The 18,764-nt window shown below is 37.7% G+C and overlaps 1 long non-coding RNA gene across 1 annotated transcript in view; it reads right to left on the bottom strand.

Moving 5' to 3' along the window:
* Positions 1 to 5,313: 5,313 nt before the first annotated feature.
* LOC139045834 (uncharacterized) overlaps positions 5,314 to 18,764 on the bottom strand; it is a 24,975-nt gene continuing 11,524 nt past the window's right edge. The window contains exon 3 of the long non-coding RNA XR_011504973.1: positions 5,314 to 5,761. This is a non-coding gene — a long non-coding RNA (uncharacterized lncRNA). The remainder of the gene's footprint in view (positions 5,762 to 18,764) is intronic.

Below are 18,764 nucleotides of genomic sequence, written 5' to 3'. Positions count from 1 at the left end.
GTAGATACTATTATGATCCTCATTGTACAGATGAGAAAACCAATGCACAGAGGGGTAAGAGATCTGCCTAAAGGCACACAGCCATTGTGTAGCATAGCTAGGATGATCCCTGGCTATCTGGCTCTTCATCACTTCACTGTATTATGACAAAGACAGGATCAGAAAGCTGGGCAAACCCAATTGAGGCATTTGGGCTGTAGAAATGGAGGGAAATGGACACACCCAAGCAGTAACATTGCTCAAGTGTTAGAATGTCCCCAGATGAACTTCAGGGCTTATGTGGATCCCTTGAAACTGTACGCAAATTATGTATCTCTGTGTGTGTGTTTGCACATTATTCTAAGGAACAAGTCCATGGTTCTCATTTGATTCTCAAAAAGGTCCCTGACCATGGAAAAGGTAGAACCAGTGGATAAAGGAGTATCAGCAGGACTTAGTGAGCAGGAGGATGCAGGCACAGAACTTTCCAACCCAACGCTGGTTGCAGGCACAGGCTGAGCGCTGGGATAGAAACTCCCTTTGACCTGAACGTTGCCAGAACCTCTTCACTCTTACTGGCATCTCCATCTAGGAGCGGCCTCTTAATTTCTATTCCCCTAAAAACAAACCCTGAGAAAATCAATATGCTGTACAAAGAGGATCCTTTTTCTGTGTTCAGTTACTTGCAGAAGATCAGAAGGCACTGGTTTAGAGAGTAAAGGGGGAGAAAGAACCATATTCTAAGAACATGAGTGGGGTCTAAGGGACACTCAATGCACAAATGGCTCTCAAGCTTTTCCTGCCCCAACACATCTAAGGAGGTAAAGCGGGCACAAACCACCAGGACGGTATCAGGATCTGATGTATGAGTAATGGCTTCTGAGGGAGACATTGTTGATGTCCCATCGACAACCCCTCAGCCCCTCTGGCAGACCACCTCCAGCTTTGGTGGAAATTCCTCTGCACACCAACCGCTTCATATCCTAAAAAGATTCTGCTGCCTCTGAGCCTCCTCTGGCCCCAGGACCACGTCAGCCCACACTCCCAGGAGCAATCGCCATCAGTGAGGTCCAGAATTGGTGAATAAATACCTCAGCTTCCTCACCCTTGGTAGAACAATTCTGAGGTGTGTTTTACAGTCTTTCAGAGGGTCCCCGGTGGGGTTGGGCCCCAGCTGCCCCCAGCAGAAGCCCGCTCCTTGATGCGCCCTTCACTGATGGGATTTCCACTTACCTTGTCTCAATTCCCCAACCCACCTCTGAAAGCAACTATTTATATCCCAATGTTCGTCTTAAGGTCTACCTTTAGGGGAACTCAAGTTAAGACAGCCCCCTTGGAGATCACATGTCATTTGAGAATCCTGGCTATAGAGGCAAGGCCTCTGCAGACCTTGGCCCACACCTTGCCAGATGCACCACCAGCATGGCATTGTTGGGAAGGCAGGGCTCCCAAGACCCTTGTGGGATGGATCAAAAGGGCATCCAAAACAAGGGGGGGAAAAGCATTCATCCAAATCCTTAAATGGGAAAATCTATCCTAGAGGACCTTATAACTAAAAAGGCTGCATATAGTAAGGCCTTTCCCGGGGTAGACTCAAGGAAAAATATTTCAGAGTCAACTTATAAATAGGCCTTAAAAGAACAATCTTGTGCAACCAGGGCCTCTGCAAAAGGTTGTACAGTTGTGCCCTGGCTGAGGGGGCCAGTGGAGTTGAATTCCCACCTGCATTCTGCTCACCGAGCTGTGTGCCCATGTGAAGGGTCTACCTTTTAAAATGTGCACAATAGGAGGTTATTCACACGAGGCCCCGGATGCAACCAATGCCATCTCCGCTGGTTCTGTCTAAGACATCCTCTAGGTTTCATCTTCAGATCCAAACTATCCTTGCTAGCAATATGTTCTTTATAACAATATCCCACTGGTCTAGAACAGAGGCAATTTGAAGGCCCCAGGCTATTGGTTGTAATGGAATTTTCCTCATGTGAGAAAGTAAGCATTGCTGTTGTATTATTAATGGAGTTTTATCCTTTTTTCCACCAAGTTGACAGTTTTAGTATCATGTTGGTACGATTTATTCTACTAAATGATTAGGATGCTTCTGTGTCACATTTCTATCTTCCTTTTCTAAATTGGAAATGTTTGTATTCTTGCTGCAGTGTCCAACATTTAATGAGATTTGAACTTGTATGTTTTGTATTGAATGGAATTAACCCCCCTGCCAGTGCCCACTCTCAAGTCTTTGTGTTGGGGAGGCCCCATTTATGTGGGCAAATGGATGGTTTTTCTCAGCAATAAAAATGAGCAAATAAGATGAAAGCACCCATACCTCAAAAAGCAGAAGAGTGACCTCTGTTTGACCTTGAGGTCTGTGCACTGAAGAGAAAAGTTCCCCAACAGACAAAACAAGCTTCGAGCCAGAGAGAAAGAGAAGAAGATTGCTTACTTTCTGATTACTTTGTTTAAACCAACCTCCTCTCTAGTTTATAATCCTTTATGGGAACATATTAAGAAGGGGCAGTTTAAGGTCTGTTTAGAGCGCAGAAGAATTGTGAAGTAAACAATTAATATTTAGGAAAGGGGCCCAGAACCTTCCATTTGTAGGCTTTTTCTCCCCTCCACCGCCCTCCCCATCTAATGAATAATAGCCTTGGACTGTGGTCTTAAGCTTCTCACGTATTTATTTTGATTACTGTTGTCATATATTCACTGGTTACACTCTTTGCACTATTTTGGACAATCCAAAATTAGGATAACTCATTGGAGTAAATAATGTGATCATTTCTGCTGCTGCGAACCGTGTAGAGAATATAGGAGTGTCAATTCCAGTAATAGGGAAACAAAGTCAGTATTCACATTTTATCCTGGCAAAGTGGTCTTGTAACTTTAGCCTTGGGTAATTTTTTAAAATCAGTCAGTATTCCTTCCCTTCCAGCCAAGGACTCCATTATATTCTAGCTTAACATCTGGTCACTGTTGCTCCTGCCCAAGGCTGATCCGCATTGTCCAGCTTCTAGGCTTCTGCTCAGGCCAGCGCCTCCTGCCGGGATGCCCTCCCCAGTCTTTTGTTCCTATTGAATCCTTCTTGTCCTCAAAGGAGACTTCAAATCCTAGTCCTTCCAACAAGCTTTCCAAGACTGCCCTGACACCTTCTTTTCCTCCTCCAGATATCAACTGCTATTGCTTGGCCCTCCCAATATACCATTAAATGTCTTTTCAAGCCTACAGGTTGTTATTTTCCCAGGTAGATGTTAATTTCTTAAGGTAGACATTTGTAAGTTGCCACCCAACATCCATTCTCCCCTGCTTTTTAGTAACAGAGGCTCAATTATTCCGGGTGGCAATAAACTCACATCAAAATTAACCTCGCCAGCCTCCTTGGCCAAGTATGGTCACGTAACTAAATTCTGATCAATGAGATATAAAGAGAAATGTTTTGTGGAACTTACAAGAAGACTGCTTAAGGAGAATAGATCCAGGTGAAAGGCCGAACCTTTGTCCTTTCCTCCTTTTACCTTCCTACTGCTTGAGATGAAAAGGGGATGGCTAGAGCTAAGAAAGCCATCTCGAACCATGAGGTGACCTTCAGGATGGAAGCCACCAGCCAGGGATAATGGAGTAGAAAGCTAGAAGGAGCCCAGTGTCCAATGGCTTTGTGGAACCACTATTTCATCCCTGGATCATTTCCTCTAGACTTCTTTTCTGGAAAAGAATAAACCCTTTTATGTTTAAGCCATTGTTGTTCCATACAGTCAAGTTCACTTCATAAGAAGTCCAGCTTCTTAAGTGCAGATCAGTTTTTTAATCATTGTATCGCCAGCAGTGCCTGATTCAGTACATGATAAATTCTAAACGGCTATTTGCTAAACTTTGAAAATATTTTCCTTCAGACTCCTAATAGTTCTCATCTTCATTAATAATAGAATTGCGCTTTTTAAAATCATGCCCATTGATCGTATGTTCCAATTTCAAAAGTTGATATTGTTTCTACTACATAAAGTTTTTATCCTTACAGATGAGGTCCTTATTTAAGAAATATCATGGAAAAAACAAGAAGGCTGTTAATTAGGTCACAGGTTGAATGAGGAAAGTTTACCCTATGACCCAGAGGAGCCCGTATGAAAGGTGTCTTGGGTGGGTTTAATTTCATCTGGTTAATTTTGCTCCATTTCAGGCAAAGAGAAACAAGGCGTTTTGTATACCTGTACAATTCTCCGTAACAGCATCTTTCACTTACTTGACCTTCTAATACGGACCTTCCTTAATCAGCATCTGTGACCTATGATGCGGTCCCCAGTCATCCAGCAGGAAGAAGTGTACAGTTGATTTTGAACCATGTGATCCAATTTATCAGTCACAGTTTAGTCAAGGAATCAGAAGTGATTCAGATGTTTCAAGAAAGAAAGGATATTGTTTTTAGAGTATGGGGTTATGGTGACTTTTTTCCATCTTCCTACTCTCTTATATTTTCCAAATTTTCCACAATGATCATGTACTACTTTCACAATCTGAGAAAGTAAAATAAATTACATTTTAAAGAAAATGCTTGTTCCAAAGTCTTAAGACACAGTTCCCATACTCTTGGAAGAGAAACATATTAAGCCACTGTCTCTGAATAACATATAAGAAAATGATCATCTAACTATTCCTTGGGCTCTGTAAATTGACCTTTGGCAAACTATTTAACTTTCCTTTGCAGCCCTTTGGTTGTCTATAACATTGTCACACATGTGTGCCAGTTCTCCCACACAAATGTGGCCAGGATTATTGAGGTCACCATTTCTAAATGTTTTTCAAGGTCCTTCCATGGAAGCCACAATGGAGAACAAATGATTTTTGCCCCATTATTATTTCCTAGACCATCAATGTCTGCCAACTTTGAATAAAATCTTATTTAGAAAGAAACGGTCTTCTCTGTGCTTTTCTCCTAAATATAATAGTTCTTAGGAATAAATGGAGGAAGAATTCTGTTCCTCCATTGTGTTGTGTAGAATATGTGGCAAATCATAGGCTTTGTCATTTTAAGGAAAAACAAATTTAAATTCCAGTTTATATTTTTTCTTTCCATTTACCATTTCTATGCTCTATGTCAAACTTATGTACCTTAGGGGAAAAATGAAATGGGAAGCTGAAAATTTATTTGTGCTCTTAAATTTTAAATATGTGAAAACTCAGAACTAGAAAAGGACCTTGGAACAGTATCTCATTCTGCACTCTTCTTTCAAGTAGATGAACAGCTAAACCACCAAGGACAAGTTTTAGTCCATTCCATTCACACAGGTCTTTAGGAATCAGGAAATCCATTGCATTCCCAGACATTCTTGCACAGCATTTTAAAATTCCCTTTCATGTTTGACCAGAATATCCACATTTACAGCCCCACAACTGCCCTAGAAAGATAGTTCCCCTAGAAGAACATTGCCAATATCTGGAATCGTATATTAGAAGCCCAATAACGCATCGTGAAAGGGCAGGCCTCATGGAAGAATTCCACAGGTTCAATCTCTGACTGGCTATCATTTTTAATTGAACGTGAACAGGCACACCTACACACAGGACACACAAATGGTAGAGTTTTTTAAAAAAAAAAAACAACAGCAACAAATCAGGGGCTGGCCCAGTGACGCAGCAGTTAAGTTCACACGTTCCACTTTGGCGGCCTGGGGTTCGCCAGTCAGGATCCCGGGTGTGGACATGGCACCGCTTGGCACGTCATGCTGTTGTAGGCGTCCCACATATAAAGTAGAGGAAGATGGGCATGGATGTTAGCTCAGGGCCAGTCTTCCTAGCAAAAAGAGGAGGATTGGCAGCAGATGTTAGCTCAGGGCTAATCTTCCTCAAAAAAAAAAAAAAAATCAATAGCTAAATGGACAAGGATGTATTCGTGTCTTAAATAGAGAGCCTTCCCTCCACTGGCCAGGTCAGAGATTCTGTCCTGGAAACTCATTCATAGAGGGAAATGACTTTTCTGTAGAACAAAGGAACATTTTTCCTGGGAAAATATTCCCGAAAAGAGAGGAGCATCAAGAAATTGGATTGAGATCCAATCTATTTGAAACCCATATTTAAATTAGATCATTCATCCTTTTTATACCAAAATAATTATACTTAAGCCCCTAGCAGACTACTTGCTATAAATCACCACATACATCCCTCAGTGTATTTGAGAAGCTCCTCTTCTGTCCACACCTCGTGGCTCACCATTAATACACAATTCTCTTCCACTGACTGATATTGCTAACCATCTCTGCCCTGGGATTAGAGGTTTCACTTTTCCTTCTAACTCTTTGCCCCATGCCTGTGCACCAGCTCTTCCCCAATTTCCCCCAGGAGCAATGAGACAATAACACCTACTGGAGGTTGGGGGTAATTGACAGGGTTCACCACTCAAGAACGACTTGAAACTACTTCCCAAACCCAGGCGAGTGCCTGGCCCTTCTCCTGGCCTGCCTCCAAGCAGCTCACTTTCTACCATGGAAGTGGTCTAAATCTCTCCTTACTATGAAGAATGGATGTTCCCACCATCAATCCTCCTGAAAATAGGTTCATTTTCAGCCAGAATATAAAAAGGTAAGAAGGCCCATAGATGAGAAAAGGAAAGGGCAAATTTTATTTTCCCTCCGGGGACTCGAGATCAGTTTTTCTAGGACTTGGAAATGTGGAAAGACCTAGAATGCCAACCATCTTAATACCAACCTGAGAATGAAACCAACCTATAAATAAGTTGCAGGCCAAGAGAAGCACAGGGAAATAGCTGGAGATAGTGGATTGGATCCATTTTAAACTTGCCCTACCTCCGGCAGTTTAGTGATGAGAGCCAACACATTTCCTTATAATCCAAGCCAGATTGAATTAGCCTTATTTTTGTTATTGGAAGAAAGATATCCTAACTGATATACTTCCATATTCCAAGATATGCTTCCATTGCCATTTCTTGGTTTATCAATATTAAACTTTATCTATTTAATCCGTCATATGATAGATGAAAACATCAACTCATTTTTCAACACCTCCTCCACCTTCCCTTTCAGCTCTTCTATTGGTTACCTTTATAACAGTAAATAACATTTTAACACCTTTATTTTTTATTTTCTCAACCGTCTTTTAATGCTGTTTATAAAATTAAGATATTAGCTCCCCAACCAGACCACTCAGCCATTCTGCGCCTCACTTTGCACCTTCTGTCATCCATACTTGACTTTTGTATTATCAAAGTTAGTAACATTTACGTTATAACTGTCTTCTACACTTTATCTATAGGTTGGTTATGAACAACTAAAAATCAGTGAAAACTCTACATTTTTGTGACTGTGAAAATATTGTTCATTGCAGAAGCAATGATCATTAGAGTTACATTCCCTTTCTTACTGCTCTTTGGGTTTTTTTTTGGAGTTTCTATACTCCTTTATTTTTATTCTGTACTATTTATAACTTTTTGTGAATAATGTAGGAAATTTTCTCACATCACTGTATTTTTTCATAGTTATCTTTTCCAAAACCTTCTCTATGCATTTGCATACGTGTGTGTGTGATGTAAGTAGAGTTTTATTCTGTGGTTTTATTTTACATAAATGTCATAACATTGTATGTACGATTCCTTGACTTGCTTTTTTTCACTTAACAATGTGTCTTAGAGATCTTTCCATGTCAAAAAAATATAGCTCAGTGGCCGGCCCGGTGGCGCAATGGTTAAGTGCGCATGGTCCACTTCGGCAGCCTGGGGTTCGCCGGTTCAGATCCCGGGTGCAGACATGGCACCGCTTGGCAAGCCATGCTGTGGTAGGCGTCCCACATATAAACTAGAGGAAGATGGGCATGGATGTTAGCTCACGACCAGTCTTCCTCAGCAGAAAAAAAAGAGGAGGATTGGCAGCAGTTAGCTCAGGACTAATCTTCCTCAAAAAAAAAAAAAAAATATATATATATATATAGCTCAACTTAATTATTTTCTGCCGCCTTTTAACTCTCACCTAAGTACTGGTCTGGTTGCATCACAGTTTTGTTTATTTTTTTTGCTTTTTGTTTTCCTAATTGTGTTTGACCTCAGTTGTACAAATGGACTGACATAATTTGATTTTCATGCCCCTCAGTTATAGCCATTTTGGGTTTTATGCATTTATACCTCCTCTTCCTCCTTCACTATAGGCATCTACTCCTATATAGCTAATGTGTATCTTTCCAATTCACCTGCCATATTTTTCTTACATAACATATCTCATTATTTTGTAAGCTTAAAATTTTTTTACAAAAATGGTGTCATGTTGTATGTCTCTACAACTTGCTTTTATTGTGTAAATTATGTTTGAGATTTATCCACATTGATAACTATGTTTGTTTATTCCTTTTAACTGCTGTGGAGTACTCTATCATATGCCTAGACCACATCCTATCTATCCACTCTCCCATGCTTCTCATTTAGGTTGTTTTTGGCTATTTGCTATTACAAACAGTGATGCGGTAAACATTATTGTACATGTCTCCTTGTGTACATGTATAATCCATATATTATTTAACCATTTCACCATTGATGAACAGTTAGTTTTTAAATTTTGCTTATTAGAGACCTCTTGATCATATATGCAAATGTTCTTCTAGCGTATGCTGTATAAGCAGCATCTTACATAAAAGGCAATTCAGTTTTGAATTTTTAAAATTTTGGTATCACTAGATTATCTTCCAAAAATATTATATCAATATAAATTCCCAACAACTGAGTATATAAGATCTATTTTCCTACATATTTGCCTGAACTTGATATAATCAATATAAAATTCTTGTCTGCCTCACAGTTAAGACATAGTATTTCATTGCTGTTAAGATTTGCATGTCCTGATTAATTGTAAGAGGGAGATCGTTTTTAATATCTTTATTGGCCCCTTGTTTTGCCTCTTTATAGCCTTTGACAATTTTTCTACTGAATTGATTTTTTTCTCTTGTTAGCTGTCTAACATTTTTCCATATTAACTTTTTGTTACTTATATATAATACAAATCTTGTCTTCTAGCCTCTTGTTTTTTCTTTCACTTTGGTTTTGGTGTGTTTTATAAGAATAAAGTTTTTATTTTGAGGTAATCAAATTTATCCATCTTACCTGTAAAGCCTTTTGTGTGTTGGGGTGTGAGCATGTCTTGCTTTAGAGAATTTTCCATACTCCATGGGTTATAAATATTTGCCTATATTTTCCTGTATGATTGTGTGTGTGTGCATGCACGCATCTATGTGTGTTTGATTTGGAGGATCTTTCTTTCTCAGTAGTTATATATATTTGTCTGTATTTTCATCTAATACTTTCATAGCTTTGGGGTTTTTTTGTTTTTTTTTTTAAGTTTAGCCCTTTAGTCTATCTGGAATTTAATTTTGAGAATGGTTATGGTAGGAGTGTAGCTTTGTTTTTCTCCCCAATTATTCCAACTCTTTTGAATTTGAAATGACACATATTATACACTAAGTTTTCATATATGGACAGATTTATTTCTATAGTCTCCATTCTGCCCCATTAATATATTTATCTGTTTCTATGCCAAAACTGCACAATTTTAATTGCTGTAGTATTATAAAATATTTTGATGTTTGATACGGCAAGTCCTAAGGTCTACTTCCTTCCGGCAGTACAATAGACCAGATCTCTGAACAGCTTCTCACTGCAAGACAAGTAAAAATGCTAGACAAATAGATCTGGTTTCAATTTTGAAAAATAAGTTAGCAAGGAAGTTACAAAAGGTTCCCTAGGCCAAATGAGTGAAAGGAGAAATCCAGGTAGAATTCCAGGTGCCTAATAGTCATCTTTTATGACCTTGAGTTTCCATTTTGACGCCCTCACAAGGTCTAGAGCATGGAAGTCCTTCCAAAGTGGGAGAGATGGATAAGAGACCCATGCACAGAACTGAAATACCAAAAAACAAGCTAGAAAATCTCAGCCCACTTGAAAAGCACAGTAAGAAAACTTACCTGCTTCAATCTTGGTGGGGTGGGTGGGAAAATAAAAATATCCTCTGAAAATACAGAACCACAGCTAGCCTTCACACTGCTGTGTGGCCTAAATTTACATGGCCCACGTTTTCTGAGAAACCTCAATTTCAGATCACTTATTTTTAAATGGTTCCAGGGCAAACATAACATTAATACTAAAACCTGACAAAGATTGCACAAAGAAAGAAAACTACAGACCAATCTCACGCGTAAGTATCAATGTAAAAGCATCAATAAAATATTACCAGGCAGAATCAAGGGGTACATTAAAAATAATAATCAAGTGATGTTTATTCCATGAGTGAAAAGACAATTCAATATTAGGATTCTATCTATATTAATATTTCTGAGGAGAAAAATTACATGGTCATCTCAACTGATACTAATAAGGATTTGGAAAAAAGTAAAACTCCATTCTTGATTTTAAAAACACCCCACAAAATATAAATAGATTCTGACTTCCCTGACATGATTTATTAGTCCAGAAACTAGACTCAAAGTCAGTGGAGAACACTGGAAGAACTCATGTTAGAGTAAGAAACAGGACAAAGATGCCCTCTCACCACTGCTATTTAATATTGTCCAGAAGATAGTAACAAATTCAATTAGGCAAGAGAAAGTATAAGAATTGTAAAAGAGATGGTAAAATTGTCACTATTTTTAAATGATATGATTTATATTTAAGAGAATCGACTGAAAAGTTACTATGAATACTAAGAGGAATTCAGTAAATTGCAGAGTATAAAATTAATAATATAAATAACTTTCTCATATAAAAAAATACCAGTTAAATATACAATGGATAAGAAGACCACATCTGCAATAGCAAAAACAACAACAAATAGATAAAATACTTAGGAATAAACAAGAAATATACATCTTTATGAGGAAAATTTCAAAACACTTCTGTGAGACACAAAAGAAGAATTGAACAATGAAAATACATACCATGCTTTTTGGTAGAAAAATTCAACATGCCAAAAAGTGTGACCTCTCTGTGTCAATTTACAAATTCAACCTGATCTTAATAAAATTACTGATAGATTTTCCCAGGAAATAGATAAGCTGTTTCTAAATTCCTTCAAAAAAGTAATTAAGTAAGAGTAACCAGAAGAACTTTGAGAATGAAGAGCAACGTGGTGGAGTTATCCCCAATAGATACTAAAATGACTCCCTAGTTAAAACAATGTGATACTGGCGCTTGACCAGACAGGCTAGAGGAGGAGAATACAAAGTACAGAAATAGAGCCAAATACATCCAAAAATTTAGTATATGGAAAGGTGGTGGGTCAAATCAGAATGGCAAGGAGGAATTTTAAATAAACATTATTGAGACAACTGGGTAGTCAACTGGAAAAAATAAAATTGAATTGATACCTCTCATCAGGTACCAGGAAAAAGGCAAATATCTTTAAAATCTTGATATTAACAAATGAAACTATAAAACTACAGAAGAAAACATGTGTGAATTTCTTTATGACTCAAATACAGAAGACACCCAAAGACTAGTAATTTTGACTATATAAAAAAAATGTTTAAGTGTATGGAAAAATATGCCATAAGCAGTGTTGAAAGACAAATGACAAACTGGGAAAATACATTTGCAACTTACATCACAGACAAAGCACTAATTATCCAAATACATAAAGAATTACAATAAATCGACACTAAAAGTACAATAAAGATTGCTACTTTTAAAGAAACTGAGCAAAGTACATGACCACGAAGTTCACAGAAAAAGATACACAAATAACCCTTATGCATATAAAAGGAAAGTAAACTTCCTTTAACTCATAACAAGAAAAATGCAAATTGAAACTTAACTGAGATAACTATTAAATTAGGAAAAACCCAAAACTTGAACAGTGGTTTCTGCCAGCAAGACTATGGGGAATCAGGTAATCTCATACATTGCCTGTGAGAGTGAAAAAAACACAACTCTAGTAGAAGGCAACTGGCAACAGTTTCCAAATTTACAATGCATTTACCCTTTGACCTGACATTTCCACTTCTGGAGATTTTATATGTTCTCGTGCACACTGACAAAATGATGTATGTATAGGGTAATTCATCATTGCATCATTACCTACTATCTAGAAAAAGATCAGAACCAATCAAGTGCCCATTAACAAGGAAATGGTTAAATAAACTCTGCTTTATGCACACAATGGAACACAATACAGCTGTAAAAAAAATTAGGAAGGTTTTAATGTACTGATATGGCAAGATCTTCAGAATCTATTTTAAGTAACAAAAGGAAGGTACAGAATAGCAATATATAATTTTCTGCATTTTATGCAAAAAAGAGGGTAAAATATATATATTCTTATTTGCTTGTATCTGCGTAAAGAAATATTGCAAGTGTTCATAAGAAACTAATAAAACTTTGACTACAGAGAGAAAGCAGGAGTGTGGCAGCGTTGCTGTAGGAAGGGGAGAGACTGGATTCATTGTTCAGGAGGATAAAGATGTGGATTAATTTTAGCTTCTGTTGATTGAATCAGGATAGGCTTGCTTATATGGCAGTAGCAAACACACCACAATCTCAGTGGTCTAACCACTAAGGTTTTCTTTCTTTCTCCTACCACATGTCCATCCTGGGCAGACTGGGAGCTCTGTTCTACAGACCTGGGGTGGACATATGACCTAGTTCTGACCAATGAGATGTGATGAAATATCCTGGAGTGGTTCTGGGAAACATTTACTCACTCTTTTTTTCTCCTTCTTCTTCTCCTCAGAGCCCCCCGTACATAGTTGTATATTCTAGCTGTGAGTGCCTCTGGTTGTGCCATGTGGGATGCCGCCCCAGCATGGCCTGATGAACGGTGCCATGTCCGCACCCGGGATCCCAACTGGCAAAACCCTGGGCCACTGAAGAGGAGCGTGGGAACTCAACCACTTGGCCACAGGGCCGGCCCCCACATTTCCTCACTTTTGAAGAGACAAACAGGGACAAACATCACTTCTGCATCACAGGTTTACGTAGGATGCTTGGTAGGATGGGAGCCATCTTGTTGCCTGGAGAGGGGCAAGCTTGAGAGACTTGCAAATCTGACCACCTGGGTGTGGTAGAGTTAAAAGTAGAAAGAACCTGGGTCCTTAATGATGTCAATGAACCGCTGAACTAACCAACTCTGGAGACTTCCTACCTCAGGATTTCTTATTATATGAGATAAAATTTATTTATTGTATAAGCTATTTCAAATTAGATTTTCTGTTATTTGTAGATGAAAACATCCTCATTTATAGATTTCTTATTCATTTTTCTTGTTTTATGGCATTGACTACATCTCCCAGTTTAACGCTGTATTGTAGTGTGAAAGCAGGCATCCTTGTCTTGTTCTTGATTTAATAGCATTACCTCTAAAATCGCCTCTAAGTATCATGATAGTTGAAGGTTTTCTGTAGGTCCTTTCCCTTCTACGGCTAGAGAAGACCTTTGCCTTCTGTAGCCAGCTGCCTAGAGTTTTTTTTAATCATTAATGGATGTTAAATGTTATCAATTATTTTTCAGCATTTATTGATAGAATCAGATGCTCTAATCTGTAAACATAGTGAATTATATAAACTTCCTAAGTTAAAATTAGATTCTTAGACTTCTGTAATTACCCTCCCTTTGTCATGATGATTCCCTTGATATACTGTTGTATTTGACTTACTGAAATTTAAATAGGATTTTTCATCTATGTTCCAAGTGAAGTTGATCTTATTCAGTTTCGGCATCGATGCTTTATTGGTCTTACGAAACAAGTTGGATGTCTTTCCAACACTAGAATAATGTATATAACGTAGAAATTACCTCTGTTTGGAAAGTTTAGTAGTACTCACCCATAAAACTTCTTAGGCCTAGTGTCTTTTTTCCCTAACTTTTTAAAAATTTATGAAAATACAGAAAATAATATTATGAGCTCCCAATTACTAACTCATAGCCAAAAATGACCAACTCATAGCAATCATCACTTCGAAGCACATCCCTGACGTCGTATTTCATCTATAAATATTTCTGCATCTATCTCTGAAGTATAAGAACTCTTTTTTAAACATTACCACAGTAATATCATTAAATATCCAGTCAGTGCTCAAATTTCCCTGTACGTCTCATAAATATTTTAACAGTGTGTTTGTATCAAGTTCCAGTTAAGGTCCAAACATGCAATTGGATGGTATGTTTTTTAGGTCTCTTTTAATCTATAGGTCCCACACACACACCCCCTTTCTTTTTTCCCTGGAATTTATTTATTGAAGGAACCAAACCGTTTGTCCTATAGAATTTCCTAAACTGGATTTTACCGATTATAGCCCTAAGGTGTTGTTTAACGTGTTTTTCTGTCCCCCATTTCTTGTAAAAAGTAGCCAATAAGGATTTTAAAAAATTATCTCATACTCATAAACTTAAATATGTTTGAAGTTTTTTAATCCAGTGCAGTTATAATTTTTGTTAATGCTTACGTGTCACGTGTTCAGCCAGGAGGCACCTCTTCGAGCCGGTTCGTAAGTGGTTTGACACTCTCTGTGGTCTTGCTTTCTTGCCTATGATTTGACAACTTGTTCCAGGCTCATCTGGTACATTTCCTGCCCCGGACCTGGAACCAGCTCTTTGTCAAGTGAACCCTGATTCCTTTTAGTGGGAAATGATGTTTACACATCACTATTTAGGTACCAGGTGTGTCACTACTGCCAGGTAGATCCATTTTCTAGGCCTTCCTTGAATTCTATTTTATTTGCTTTCAAGTATAATCACATATAATTTCCTTTTATTCATCTTTTCTTGGAATATCTTTTTCCATCACTTTATTTTCAACCTTCGTAGGTGATTTTATTTTACATGTGTCTCTTATGATAGCTAGATTTTTAAAAACCTAATATGAGATTTTCTTTTCATCCATGAACATAACCCAATCACATTCAATGTGACATTGATACATCTGAATTCCCATCTTATTTTGCCTTTTCTACTTATCCTGGGTTTTTGTTGTTTCCTTTTGTCTTTTGTAAGATTGATTGAACTTTGTCCTATTTTATCCTTCTTAAAATTTGGAATTTGTATCTGCTATTTCTCCTAGAGTTTACCCTAATTTACATGGATTTTACTATGTTTCACTGATTTCTTTAATAAGACACTTCATGTATCTCTCTGGGATTACTTTCTTTTTCATTTTTCTAGGTAAGTACATCCTCTATTAATTCTTTGTAGGTGGTAAATTTTCTAAATCCTTAAATATCTCTAAATGTATCTGTTTTGCATTCACACTTGAGTAATTGCTCTGTTACACCATGAATTCTAGATTTGTAACCATTTTTCTCTCAAAAGTTGAAGATATAATTCTGTTGTCTTCTTGGATCCAACATATTTCCATTAAGAATTCTGATATCAGTCTTTGTAGGAATGTTTAATAAAATCTTTGCATGCTTTTAGGAATTCTCCTTATATCCATTGTTCTGAAATTTCACTCTGTGTATCTAGGTGTAGTCATTTCTTCCTTCCTCTCTCCCTTCCTCCCTCCATCCCTTCTTCCCTTCCTTCCTTCTTTCCTTCCTTTCTTCCTTTTTAGGTGTAGTCATTTGCTATTCATCCTACTCAGTTCACAACCTGAAGATGTGTGTCTTTATTCAACTCTGGACATTTTTCTTTTATTATATTTTGAGATTTTTTTCCCTTTCATCTTTTCTGGTTTTTATTTTCTTCTGGAACATATTTAAATAGGTTTGGGAGCTTCTGGTTCTATTCTCTGTGTTTCTAAACATTTCTTTCATACTTTTTCTGTCCTCACGTACTACATTCTGGGATAATCCCCCAGCTATTGTTTCCAGCTCACTATATAGCTCTTCATCTGTATTCATTCTACCATTTCTCTTTCTTCTGAAAGCTTTTCTTTTCCAAGAGGTCTACCTGGTTCTTTTTTATAACTTCCTTTTTGTCTCATGGATCAGTTCTCTCTCTTATCCCTGTGAAGATTTTAATTATATCTCTCTTAAAATCGACTTCTGTGAGTTCTATTAACTGGGTCTTGGCTATTAGTCATGTGTTGCATTGTGTGCTTCTATTTATGATGTATTAGTAATTCTTGGCTCTGTGTACATCTTTTCCTTTGAGATTCTCTGTTGTGCTGACTGTGGGAGGTGTTTATTGAAGCCTGCTTCCAGCAGCTGTTGGGGAGGAAGATGGGGATGGGCCTGTATCTGGCCTTCTGAGTGTGGGAAGCTCTCTGTTTCCGGGTATCGGTAGCCTCCCAAGATGCTGCCTTGCCTCTTGTGTCCAAGGGTCTCCCCTCACTGTTTGGGGGCAGATTCCTCTGCTAACCATTGCATGGTTAAAGTGACAAAGTGGCGAGGAACAGAACTACCAGCCTCCTCTCACCCAAGTACACGGGATTGCATAGTGTCGCCCCCAAATTCACGTTCACCCAAACCTATGAATATCACCTTATCTGGAAATATGGTCTTTGCAGATGTAGTCAAGATAAGATAAGGCCATACTGAATTAGAGTGGACCCTAAATCTAATATGACTGGTGTCCTTATAAAAAGAGAGAAATTTGCATATGAAGATACAAACATAAAGAGAAAGCCATGTGAAAACAGAGGCCAATATTAGAGTGATGTATCTACAAGCCAAGGAATACCAAAGATGGCCAGCCACCACCAGAAACTAGAAGAGGCAAGGAAGGATTCCTCCCCTAGAGCCTTTAGAGGGAGCATGGCCCTGCCGACATCTTGATTTCAGACTTCCAGCCTCCAAAACAGTGAGAGAATAAATTTCTGTTGTTTCAAGCCATCCAGTTTGTGATAATTTGCTACAACAGCCCTAGGAAACTAATGTACCATGTAACCCTACCCATCTCCCTTGATCCCCTCTCCAACCCATTTTCCATTTTTCCAATCTTTAGCTGGAAGATTGTCAGTTATAATATAATAAGCCATGATATAAGCCCTCTCCAGCTCCCTTGTAGATACAACAATAAGTTGACTCCTCCTCACCGCCCCCATCCCCACCCCTTCTGCCAAGAGAAGGAAATTTACCACACAAGACAGTCTTTCTTGCTTGGTGCCCCTGCAGTTGAAACTCAGTATGCCCTCCTAGATATCAGGTCACAATGATTCACCTCTTCAAGTCTCAGTTTATTCATCTAGAAAATAGGAATGATAATACCTCCCACTCTACAGAGTTGTCATGAAGATCAAAAAAGATAAGATTCCTACAAGAACCTGTGTGAGTTGGAACGTTATATTTTTCCTTATGCTAAGCGCCACACAGATAAGATTAGCAATGATGACACAAACATAGTACATGTCATCCTAACATTTGGACCAATAACCCTAAGTCTGTGACTATACCTCAAGAAAATAACAAACTACCAAACCATCTTTATGGTTGAAAAACGTTCATCATAGTAATCTTTACAAAAGCAAGACATTCACAGTAACCCAAATAGCCAACCATGAGGGAGTTGTTACATAAATCTGCCTTTCCCTATATATGTATATATAGATGTAGTTTTTTTTTTACTATGCAAGTCTCCTTTGCCAATTTATATATAATCTCATAAAATTCATAGTATTTTAAAAAATCATTTTGTAACTTTTGCATTATGTTTATTTAACAAACACATATAATGCTTAGTATGTGCCAGACGTTGTTCTGAACACTACAAAAATATTAAAAATATTGCATTTATAAATATTAGCTCATTGATATACATTTTAAAATTTTTTGTAAAATTTTATTTTTAATAAAATAGTATTAAAGTTGTATAATAAAGGGGCTGGCCCCGTGGCCGAGCGGTTAAGTTCGCGCGCGCCGCTGCAGGCGGCCCAGTGTTTCGTTGGTTCGAATCCTGGGCGCGGACATGACACTGCTCATCAGACCACGCTGAGGCAGCGTCCCACATGCCACAACTAGAAGGACCCACAACGAAGAATATACAACTATGTACCGGGGGGCTTTGGGGAGAAAAAGGAAAAAATAAAATCTTAAAAAAAAAAAAAATTTGTAAAATTGTATAATAAAGATTATTTTAATACAAAATTAATTAATAGTCATGTTATTAAGACAAAAGTTAGCTTCCTATTAAAATGTGACACATACTTTAAAATAATTACATAAAAAAGCATGGCTTGTGATATACATTTTGAAGTGGAATTGTTTATTACATTTAGTTTAGGGACAAAATCTATATTTAATATAGATTGAAAGAAATTATATGCTACGGCCTTAAAATGGGCAAAAATTGTTTTCATTGCCTAATGTTTAAAACATTCGCATTTTGACTTAAAATATCAACTGTTTTATTTTCACAATTTTTATATTTTGTTTCCAAATGAAGAGATGAGAGAGATTTCAGACTGTCATTTGCAAATACTTCTCTACAAATACATTTGGGAATGGAATTTGGGTGCGGATAATCATTATTTCCAGTAAATGAATTGCTTCTCCCTCCCCACTTTTAAAAAAGATTTTAAAGTATCAAACATGTTTTGATGTTTGAATTCATGTTACTAAAATTATAAAATAAACACAGCTTAACATATCTGGTAAGGACTATCTCAAGGAAAAATTTCAAAATTATAATTTTTGTGGTAAAATACACATAACATACATTTACCATTAATGAAATCTGATGCATTCACAATGTTGTGCAACCATCCCCACTGTCTAGTTCCAGACATTTTCCGCACCCCAAAGGAAACCCATAACCATGAATCAGTCACTCTCCGTTCCCCCCTCTCCCAGGGGGAAAGCCCTAACCCGCTTTCTGTCTCTATGCCTCTGCTTATTCTGAATATCTCGTATCAATGGAATCATCCAATATGTGGCCTTTT

The sequence above is a fragment of the Equus asinus genome, chromosome 8 (assembly GCF_041296235.1).
Source record: "Equus asinus isolate D_3611 breed Donkey chromosome 8, EquAss-T2T_v2, whole genome shotgun sequence".
NCBI lineage: Eukaryota > Metazoa > Chordata > Mammalia > Perissodactyla > Equidae > Equus > Equus asinus.
This window is presented reverse-complemented; position numbering and strand designations above follow the sequence as displayed.